Source organism: Podarcis erhardii, assembly GCF_964252035.2.
Source record: "Podarcis erhardii genome assembly, chromosome: 7".
In the NCBI taxonomy this organism is placed as follows: Eukaryota; Metazoa; Chordata; class Lepidosauria; order Squamata; family Lacertidae; genus Podarcis; species Podarcis erhardii.
Window position 1 is genome coordinate 27,164,109 of NC_138511.1, and position 8,999 is coordinate 27,173,107.

Genomic DNA, 8,999 nt, shown 5'->3' on the forward strand with positions numbered 1-8,999 from the left:
GTGCGCAGAAAAGTATGTTTCCCCCGCTCTCTTTTTTATATGCATTGTATTCGGCTGGGGAGGAGGAGGTGATGAGGTCAGAAAGGAATATTACACCTAGAAGCAAACGACTATTTTTAGCTACTTCCTGTAGCAATTGCTTTTCCAGAAAGATCCACTGAAGGGAGGGGGGTGGAAATGGGGTACAACATCAACTTTGAGTGGTCATGGCAAATGACTTCTTTTCTAAGTCGGGCCACATGGCAAGGCAACTCACTCCCGGCAGGGAGGTGATGGGGCCAGCTGGCGATGAACGTTTGACTTTTTTATCGGTTTTTCCTTACTCTCCTGGCTCAAGCAACTCATATGAGCTCCCTACCAAGCTGCTGAGTTTGGTACAATGCTCCATCTAATTCAGTATTGTCTACACTGACTGGCAGCAGCTCTCCCAGGTTCCAAGTGGGGATCTCTCCAAGCCTTTACCTGGAGATGCTGGGAACTGAACCTGGGGTGCTCTGCATGGAAAAAGAGTGCTCTAACCACTGAGCTTTGTTTTTCCCCTGCCCAAAGCTTGGTAGATGTTTGGAGTTTTGCTCCCGAAATAGCAAGAATCACGTTATTTCTGTTCTTGGTGATAATGTCTCACGGCAATTGCAAATACAGTGGTACCTCATGTTAAGTACTTAATTCGTGTTACAGGAAAAATCTGAGGGCTCCCTTGGACAAAAAGTAAAGACACCAACCAGAGTAAATTGAAGCAAATCAGCAGCCTGTAGGCTTGGTCTTTATTGAAGAAAGACTGTCGCGACAGGGTGCTCCCCTCACTTGCAGGTGAGAGGAAAGACACAGAAAAATGGTGTGCAAGACCTTATAAAAACTTTTGAAATTCCCCTCCTCTAGGTCTAGCCCACCCCCAGAAACATCATGCATACATTACAGAAAGGAGGGGTTGAGGGAGGAGTTGTGGTGGTAACATCATGCATACATTACAGAAAGGAGGGGTTGAGGGAGAAGTTGTTGGTAACCTGAGTGTCTTGTCACCTGGCTGGTTCCTCCTTTCCCCCCTCCCCATGAGTCACTTCCAGGAGACAAAGGGGAGTTTGCAGTTTCCTGCCCCCAGAGGGAAGATCTGATCATTGTCCTGTGTTTCAGTCCATGCTGAATCCACTCCCATATGCAAGTTCTTTGTGATCTTGATTGTCTTCTGTCTGGGATCATCAGGGTTGGCATGGGCAGGGCTCCTGTGGATGTGCTGAGACGGTGAAGGGATTATGGCTGACCAGGACTAAGCCACCCCCCTTTGTTAGTTCTTGTCATATGGAGTAAAATAAAAATGGAACAGTGCAAATCCGATGTATGGTTGATTTTCTATGAATTTATAACAGAAATGTGGCGTATGTAGTGTGTGAGTGTGAGTGTGTGTGAAGTTTATACAAACAGAATGATTGGGGTGGGGGTGGGGGTTCCTGCTACATTCGTTCCGGAGGTCCGTTCTTAACCTGAAACTGTTCTTAACCTGAGGTACCACTTTAGCTAATGGGGCCTCCCGCTACTGCTGCCGCGCGATTTCTGTTCTCATCCTGAAGCAAAGTTCTTAACCTGAGGTACTATTTCTGGGTTAGCGGAGTCTGTAACCTGAAGCGTATGTAACATGAAGCGTATGTAACCCGAGGTACCACTGTAAGGCTGAATTGCCCCCCCCCCAGTTCCATTCCTCTATTTTTCCTCAGGGTTGTTCTGTGGAGGAAACACAGGCGCCTTGAGCACTCCTTGCAAGCTGATTGGAAAAGTGGAGAAGTGAATATTGGGAAAGTGAGAAACAGAGATGAAATTGACATATCCCTACCCCTGGGTAAGACCTCTGAACTAAGTTGCTGGGTGGGTTGGGAATGGCAATAGTATATCAAGTGCTTCTTTGCACAAAGAAGGTTCTGGATTCCAATGTCTTCAAGTTAAGGTTGCGCTTGGAAAGGCCCCTGTCTTGGGGAGCTGCTGCTTGCTGCCAGTCAACAGTAGACTGCACATGGCTGGCTGGATCAGGAATTATGTTGGGTGGGAGTCAAAGGTATGGGGGTCCCTGCAGAGGGTCCCTGCTTTGGCCACCAGCTTCTCCAGGTATGGCCGTGAAGAGCTGCTTCCAGTCAGTGTGCGCAGTATTGAACTACACTGACCAAGCATCCTCACTATAAGGCAACCTTGTGTTCCTATGATTCAACATTAAACTGAAACTGTACAGAAAGTCAGAAGAATAAGAACTTGAACTGAAAAGACCACCAGGCCTCCTGAGATGTTCAGCTCAGACTTCAGGCTGTTGTGTTATTGCTCCCTCCGCCCTCAAATTGCCACGACTGCTAGTGCCGTCAAACTGAACAGGTCCTGTCCCACGTGCCACACAGAAGGGTGGGGAAATGTGTTCCAGCCCAAGGGCCACATCCACTCCTAAGCAACTTTCTGGGGGCCGGATGCTGGGGGTGGGCGAAGCCTGAGGCAAAAGTGAGCAGAGCAACAAATGTGAATGTTGACTTTTGTGTTGCACGTTTTGTGCAGTATTTTTCACCCGCTCTTCGTCCTCCATCCAAATGGCATTATCTGAATTCAAGGACACTTTCCAGCCAGGGAAAAACACTTGAGGGGGAGCAAAGCGGGGACATTTTGGGGAGGGTCCCGGGGTCCAGATAGAGAGCCTTAGAGGGCCGCATTTGACTCCTGCAGGTTCCCCATTGTTAACGGAGAAATCTGAGGGCTCCCTTGGACAAAAAACAAGGACACCAGCCAGGAATACCAGAGCAAAACAGCAGCCAGTAGGCTTGGTCTTTATTGAAGACTGTCGTGACAGGACTCCCACCTGCCACAAGGTGGAACAAGATGGAAACCCCAAACAAAAGAGCCCCCAAACTTTTATTAGCTGCTAATCTCCATGTTAGGTAAAGGTAAAGGGACCCCTGACCATTAGGTCCAGTCGTGGCCGACTCTGGGGTTGCAGCGCTCATCTCGCTTTATTGGCCGAGGGAGCCGGCATACAGCTTCCAGGTCATGTGGCCAGCATGACTAAGCTGCTTCTGGCGAACCAGAGCAATGCACGGAAATGCCGTTTACCTTCCCACTGGAGCGGTACCTATTTATCTACTTGCACTTTGACGTGCTTTTGAACTGCTAGGTGGGCAGGAGCAGGGACCGAGCAACGGGAGCTCACCACGTCACGGGGATTCGAACCGGACCTTCTGATTGGCAAGTCCTAGGCTCTGTGGTTTAACCAACAATGCCACCCTTGTCCCTTATCCCCATGTTACACCCCCCCAAACTACATCACTAATACATCATGGTTACATCATGAAAGGGGAGGTCTGGTGGCAGTAATCTGAGCATCCTGGACCCTGCCCCATGGTTCCCCTTGCCCTCCTCCAAACACCCATCAAGTGTAACAAAAAAGATATTTACATTTCCCTGTTTCCCAGCCAAGTTAATCACACCCTTTTGTCTTCATCTGGGTTTGTTATTTCTGGAATGGCTACCTGTCTGGCACTCAGGTATCAGGATGCCAGGGATTTTCACTCAGGCAGAGGGGCTGCTGAGTAGCTGAGCTCACATGTCTATATGAGTTTCTGATGCTTCCCCTGTGAGCCAGTACATAGATACATTTATCAGTGAATTCTTGCATTTGGTATCTTGCAGCAAAGGCCCTTTGAATAGATAGGAAGAAACTGTGATGAAGTGTTTTATGGGGACAAATCACAAAAGTCACAAAAGCGATTGTGCTGGTTTTGGTAGTGGGCTGCATGTGCATGATATCTGCTGGAGTGGCAACCCCCCCAACTTATACATAAATTCCTGCAACACTATCCTTGTGGGGCTTGACTGGAGAGGGAATCTGAAGAGAGGCTGTGTCCGTGCCACTCTCTTGGTGCCATTCCTCTGACAATGAGGGCTGTGTGTCTCCCCCCTCCAATTAATCCATATCCCCAAGCAGCTGCTGGCTTGATGTGCAACTTGTGACATTGGGTGCCTTTCCTGGTTCTCGAATGAGCTCTGCGAGGGACACTGCTCTCTCTGTTGCTCTGCCACCCCCCCCCCACCTTGGGGTGGGGTGTGTGAGCACAGTGCTTGACTGTATTCCCCCCAGATCCATACAAGCTTCCTCCTTTCCAAACAAGAAGTTGGCAGTGGGACACCAGGAAAGAGGCACTTGCCTGGCTTTCCAGAGGCCAGGGTTCTTCACGCAGGGTTCCCCCATCCAGTCCCAGCTCCATCACCTGTTGCCCTTGGATAGCTGTCAGGCACCAGTGTGTCATAGCATCTTAGAGCTGGAAGGGACCCAAGGGTCATCTAATCCAACCCCCTGCAATGCAGGAATCTCAGCTAAAGCATCCAGGACTGATGGCCATCCAACCTCTGCTGAAAAACCTCCAAGGAAGGAGAGGCCACTACCTCTCTGTTCCACTGTCAAACAGCTCTTTCTGTCAGAGAATTCTTCCTTCTCATTTCTTGTACAGTGGTACCTTGCTTTAAGAACTTAATTCGTTCTGGAGGTCCGTTCTCAACCTGAAACTGTTCTTAACTTGAGGTACCACTTTAGCTAATGGGGCCTCCCGCTGCCACCGTGCTGCCGCCACACAATTTCTGTTCTCATCCTGAAGCAAAGTTCTTAACCCGAGGTACTATTTCTGGGTTAGTGGAGTCTGTAACCTGAAGCGTCTGTAACCCGAGGTACCACTGTAACTTGAAGCCATTGCCTTGAGTCCTAACCTCCAGACCAGGAGAAAACAAGCATGCTCCCTCTTCCATGTGACAGCCCTTGAGATATCTGAACTTGGGTGGCTATCATATCTCTTCTCAGTCTCCTCTTTTCCAGGCTAAACATACCCAGCTCTTCTAAGTCCTTCCCAAAAGGCTTAGTTTCCAGACACTTGATCATCTTCATTGCTTTCCTCTGCACACGTTCCAGCTCATCCCAACTACTGGGAAGCTGGGTCTTCCAGTGGCCATTTTAATTTCCCATCATGCCCCCAATGGAGCATTGAGGCCTCTAGTGGTGCCTGCTATTTAAATTTCCCACAGTGCCCTGGAGGAATGATACATCAGTGGGGCATGATGGGAAATTAAACTGGCTGCCCATCACTGCTACCAAGTGAGCATAACTAAGGTGGGAGGGACCCCTAGAGAACATTCAGTCATTCATTAAATAAGTCAACAAGTGACTAAATACATAATTAATAGTAATGTCCAGGGTACAAACTATTCTAGAACTTATCTCCTTGTAAGATAAGTTTCTTTCTGGGCTGCATCAATAGGAGTATAGCATCTAGATCAAGGGAAGTAATAGTGCCACTGTATTCTGCTCTGGTCAGACCTCACCTGGAGTACTGTGTCCAGTTCTGGGCACCACAGTTCAAGAAGGACACTGACAAACTGGAACGTGTCCAGAGGAGGGCAACCAAAATGGTCAAAGGCCTGGAAACGATGCCTTATAAGGAACGGCTAAGGGAGCTGGGCATGTTTAGCCTGGAGAAGAGGAGGTTAAGGGGTGATATGATAGCCATGTTCAAATATATAAAAGGATATCACATAGAGGAGGGAGAAAGGTTGTTTTCTGCTGCTCCAGAGAAGCGGACACGGAGCAATGGATCCAAACTACAAGAAAGAAGATTCCACCTAAACATTAGGAAGAACTTCCTGACAGTAAGAGCTGTTTGACAGTGGAATTTGCTGCCAAGGAGTGTGGTGGAGTCTCCTTCTTTGGATGTCTTTAAGCAGAGGCTTGACAACCATATGTCAGGAGTGCTCTGATGGTGTTTCCTGCTTGGCAGGGGGTTGGACTCGATGGCCCTTGTGGTCTCTTCCAACTCTATGATTCTATGATTCTAAGATAAGAAATATTCTATTTTGTGAAGCTTTTCTTCAATTTTAATATTTATGTTAATGTGGTTTTTTTAAAAGGATCTTTATTTATCTTTATTTTTGAAAAATATTTGTTCCACCCTTCCATTTTAGAAACAACACTCAATATGACTTTGCCCCCAAAACAATCAAGAGGGAAAACTAATAATCTGTACCGAACGCATCTGAAAAATAATAAACAGGGACATGTCGCAAACAGATGACACAACGTTTATCTCGTAGTTCTTAGACTAGGCCTGTGAAGACTCGAGTTCAAATCCCCACGCAGCCATTAATGATTAGATGATCTCAGGCCAGTCATTGTGTCTTAGTCCAGCTTACCTCACAGAGTTGTGAGGATAAAACATACCAGAGAGGAACAACCAACAGTGCTTTGAGCTCTGATAAGGAAAGGTGGGATACAGATTCTTATTCTTATTCTTTAATTAAATTTATATGCCGCCCTTCATCCAAGGATCATAGGGTGGTTTACAATATAAAACACAAAAATCTATACCGTAGCGACAAACAAAAACACCTTCCACATTCAGTTTAAAAACCCTCTATTGCAGCATTTAAAGTGGTTACTAAAAACCTCTATTGTAGCACTTAAAGCTCTGCTTAACAATCTTGAGGCGGAGAAGCAACAGCGACAGCAGCAGGGACCAAAGTATGACACATTTCATTTTAGCAAGGTGCTAAATATTTGCACAAATGCAGTGCTTAAGTGTCTACAGTATCTTTGCAAGGGAGAAAACCAGAAAAAACTTGGTCTTGTCCCCATGAGCTCATCGCCCATGCTCACATTGGCCTTGCCCTTTCAGAAGCTGATATATGAGCCGAAGTGTCCAATTGTTTGTGAGAAACTATCCTGCTACCACCTTATGTTGTTCTTAGCCAGTGATGGAAGTCAGGGCTGTGATTTACATTTGAAGAGAGTACACAAGCCATAGAGGCCATAAACAACAAAGCGATGCACACCCATTGTCCGCAGAAGGGACTTCCCAACTCATTTTTATTTTATTTTTTTGGTCTCCTACTGTGGGAAAAACGACAGCCAACTACAGAAAACAACAGAGTACAGGCAATTCCAGACGATCTCTTTATTGAGCATTCATCTTGATTTGTTTGCACAAAATTTATGTGGCAGTTATACAACATCACTGATTATCGACTTTAAAAATAAATAAATCTTTATTGGGTTTTTTTACAACAAAAATGCCTTCTTAACATGAAATCACAATGTAAAGTTTCAGTTTCTCGCTGATGTACATGTGTTTCTAAATCATAATAAAGATAAAACAAAGATATATTCTTAATCATTCGACTCACTGATGTTCTAATTACCTCAGACTTCCCTCCCCTTCCTACTTGGGTCTTTTGGAGTTCTTGGTTGAATGCAAGACATAATAAATCTAAATTGTTGGTTACCAACTTTTTCGCTATTATTTGATATTTCTTGTTACAATAGTTAATCTAAATCAGTCAAAAAAATTAATTCTCAGCAGTGGTCTTTCAGGTATTGTTTGAATATATTCCAATCTTTACTAAATTTTTCTTTTGCTTGGTCCCTTATCTGCCTTGTCAGTTTACCCATCTCAGCATATTCCATCAGTTTAATCAGCCAATCTTTTTTTGCTGGTATCGTCTCACTTTCCCCATTTTGAGCAATCAAAACTCTCGCTGCTGTGGTGGCATGCATAAATAATTTCTTTAAATCTCTTGGAATCTCCCACCTGATTGATTATCGACCATTCATTCTGAGTTATGTCCACAGAGGTCGCACCACCCAATGATGTTTCCATTATTCCACACTTTAAAATGCATTTCCCGTTTTCCCACCAGAAAAAATATCTGTGGCTGTCGAGTCTTTTTGCTTTTATGGGGCAGAGAAGTACAGTTGTTGTGCCAGAGACCAAATCCGCTTTAATTGTGAGACCCAATTTTGCCTATGATTGAATAGCAACTGCAAAATCTGAAAGTGGCCTTGCATCAGTGGACACTTCCCGCCCTCTAGTGGTAAGACTAGAAAAGAAGAAAACCTGGGCTGGATGAGGACTGGTAGTTTTTAAGAGAGTCAAAAGTGGTTGGAGCTGAGAGAAGCCTTGACTTTCGTCCATGGTTGCCTCTAACCCTGTTTTCATTCCCAGAGGTCTATTTCCTTCTGAAGTTCAGGTGCCAGTGGTGGGCAAGGCCGGTGGCAAAAGTAGGCGGGCAATATATGTAAATTTTTACCTTTGCAGCAGTAAGCTAATTTCTACACAAGCTCACACACCTCTTTCTATTCTCCATCCAGGCACACAAACACAAGACTTCATCAGATTTCAAGGGAACATTCTAGGCAGCCTAGAGTACCCAAGGTGTGGCTTGTGGAAAGAGGAGGGTAGCCTGGAGTGATGCCAAAAGCCAAAGAGAGGGGATTGGAGGTCTGCATTTGCCCCCCCCCCCCCGCATGTCTCGGGTTCTAGTCAAACAGCCGTTGCCATTTTTAAAACTTTCTCAGGAGCAGAAGTAGAGCAGTATGCACGCTAACACTTTTCTTATTTAGATTTCATAGGGCATCACATCACTTTTTGTTACTGTAATCTTGTGAGCATCCCTGTTAAGTCATTTGGCATTATTATTGTCCATCAAAGCAGATATAAATCTGCAGATATAAGTCTGCAGCCTAATGCTCCCATGGTAGTTTAGCAACCAAGAAAAACAAAAGGCATGCACAGCCACTGGCAATAGAAACTTACCAGCCGTGCAGCCAGGTAACGAGCGATTCGGTGTTAGATTTATCATAAGCAAACTCACGTCAAAGCAATAAAACAAGGCAAAACAATTAAGCTAATACAAGTCATTTTAGCAACCTTCGAGCAAGATTCATCCCCATAAAACAAAAACAATTCAGTAAATCAGTTATTTTATTTGCAGAAAAGAAAGAAGAATAGTTATTTCAAAGATAAAACATTCAGTGATTACGTAAATAAATCTCATGGCAACAACTTCAGCAAAACCAATTCCATAAAACCTGTTTATTCAGCATTCATCTGGATTTGTATGTTTTAATCACACTGAATGATTCAGTATCTTGCTGCTCACTCCTAAAAAGCTGGCTTAGGGATGCGTAATGGGCTGATAAATTGTTATTTTTAAATACA

The 8,999-nt window shown here is 45.0% G+C and overlaps 1 protein-coding gene across 1 annotated transcript in view; it reads left to right on the forward strand.

Moving 5' to 3' along the window:
* Positions 1-8,999, forward strand: part of LOC309346951 (chymotrypsin-like elastase family member 2A) — a 207,434-nt gene that overhangs the window by 149,706 nt on the left and 48,729 nt on the right. The window lies entirely within an intron of this gene.